We start from the raw sequence: 2,500 nt of genomic DNA, 5'->3' as shown, positions 1-2,500 counted from the left end.
CCACAATGGTGCCATCATCTAAGTACCATGCCTGCAAAGTGAGGTCAAAAGTGTCCCGGATCTTGCAAACCAAGGGATGCAAAACCAACGCGAAAAGCAAAGGCCCCAATGGATCACCCTGTTTGAACACCCGACAAGACCACAAGCAGTGCTCCCCATAAAAAAGGCGGGCCGGGCTGGAATAACAAAACTCCACCCAACGGGAGAGAGCCGGGCACCGACGGCGGACCTCCTGAAGCATGGTCGAACGGTCAACAAGGTTGAACGCATTCTGGAAATCAACCAGCAACATGGAAAGCCCCACCTGTTCCCCCCGAGCCTCAATGAGCCGGTTCAAGGCATGCAAGATAGCCTCTCCTCCACCGGACACACCCACCCCGAACTGAAGCCCATCAAAATAAGAAGATAAAGACGGGCCAACCATAGAAGCACCAACCTTAGAGACAAGCCGTCTCCAGACCGCATCGACAAAGAATAGGACGAACCCACCACCCGGTTTAACGAGTGGTGTGAGAGGAGCGCTGGCAATGTACTCACCCAGAGGAAGAGGGCACCGACCCTCAAGAAAAAGATTAACCACCCTAGTAATAGAAGTGATCAAATCATCGGAGATAGCCACAGCAGCGCCACTCAAACAGTCCATAAGGTGCTGAGCACGAAAACCATCCCTCCCACAAGAAGTACCACGAGGGAAGCTCCGAATCATATCCAAGACCACCGCGGAAGAGGCAACCAGAGGATGATGATCCCCAGACAGAGGAGGCAATGAAGGAGGCGGGGCGACAGGATGCTTCTCACGCAGGGCCACAAGAGTGGCATCGGAGTAGGGGGCGACCCCAGAGGAAGAAAGCACTCGTACAGCAGCAGTATAATGGCCATCTGATATCTTCCGCCGGCATTGGCGGAGGTTAAGGTCACTCAAATCGAGATCCTCATCCACAGAAAAAGAAGAAGGACCCTCATCAAAGCACTCAGAATAACCGCAAACTCCCCGTGTGTCCCCCAAGCAAGAATAGCCCTGGCAATACTCTCCTCCTGATGCTGACGCCGAATAGCAGTCCGACACTCATGATTACTCCGAGGAGCGAAAGTCCTGAGCAAACAAAGAGGTAAAGCAAGCAAACGAACCCAGCGGGAGAGATCACTAGGGGCATCAAACACCGCATCCAAGGCCCCTTTCAAAGCCCGAGCAAACCCAAGACGGCACTTAGGAGGAATAGATTTCACGGTGCGAAGGCCCAAAGACAGAAAACGATCCAGCGAAGATATAAACCACTGAACGAGCTCCACACTATCATCAGAAGAAACCGAAGTAGAAGGAGCCAAAGGTCTCGGAATACCATGAATATGGAAGGTGTAAATGCCATCAACACACTCCGAATGCTCCACAATATCACCCCGATTATGCCGACATCTAGCTCTAACAGTACGGGTCATAAAACACACCCCACACAACCAGAGCCCCATCCGTCTCAAAGAACTCTCGGCATTGGAATAAACAGCCAAACTATCAGAAAGAGTCTGCCGCGTAAGGTCCAACGCCCCGTCATGACAATGCCGGTCTTGCAAATGTTTCTTCCAAGCTGCCTTTGTAAGGCCCTTACCGAAACCATCCCGACACCCATGAAGACTCGAAAAAGGACAATGGTACCGTACAAGTTCGGGCATGAAGGAAGAAAACCACCAAAACAAACCACGGCCAGAACCACCAAAGAAAGCCGGGACCAAGTAAAAGGCCACCACAACTCCGCACAAGCAGAAACTTAGCACGAACAAGCAGCGGTAACAAGGCGGCGTAAAAAGGAAAAAGTAAAAAGCTAAAGAAAGAACCCAACAGGATGGTGCAAAACTGACCGTGGAAGTGGCACCAAATGGCGGCAGCAGGAGACGCTTGCAGGTGGTGCAAACCGGCAAGAAAGAACCCCGCACAGTAGCAACAAAAACCCGCAAAATCGAAACCGACAAAACAGCAACGACAAGTCCGCGGGACAAGTCGTAAGCAAACTGGTTCATATTATTATTGTTATTGTCGTTGTTATTATTATTATTATTATTATTATTATTATTATTATTATTATTATTATTATTATTATTATTATTATTATTATTATTATTATTATTATATTGTTATTGTTATTATTATTATTATTATTATTATTATTATTATTATTATTATTATTATTATTATTATTATTATTATTATTATTATTATTATTATTATTATTATTATTATTATTATTGCTGTTGTTCTTATTGTTGTTGTTATTGTTGTTCATGTTGATGTTGTTATTGTTGTTATTATTATTATATTTATTATTATTGCTATTGTTGTTGTTGTTAATATTATTATTATTATTATTATTATTATTACTATTTTTATTATTATTGCTACTGTTGTTGTTGTTAATATTATTATTATTATTATTATTATTATTATTATTATTATTATTATTATTATTATTATTATTATTATTATTATTATTATTATTATTATTATTAT

The sequence above is a fragment of the Silene latifolia genome, chromosome Y (assembly GCF_048544455.1).
Source record: "Silene latifolia isolate original U9 population chromosome Y, ASM4854445v1, whole genome shotgun sequence".
Classification (NCBI taxonomy): domain Eukaryota; kingdom Viridiplantae; phylum Streptophyta; class Magnoliopsida; order Caryophyllales; family Caryophyllaceae; genus Silene; species Silene latifolia.
This window is presented reverse-complemented; position numbering follows the sequence as displayed.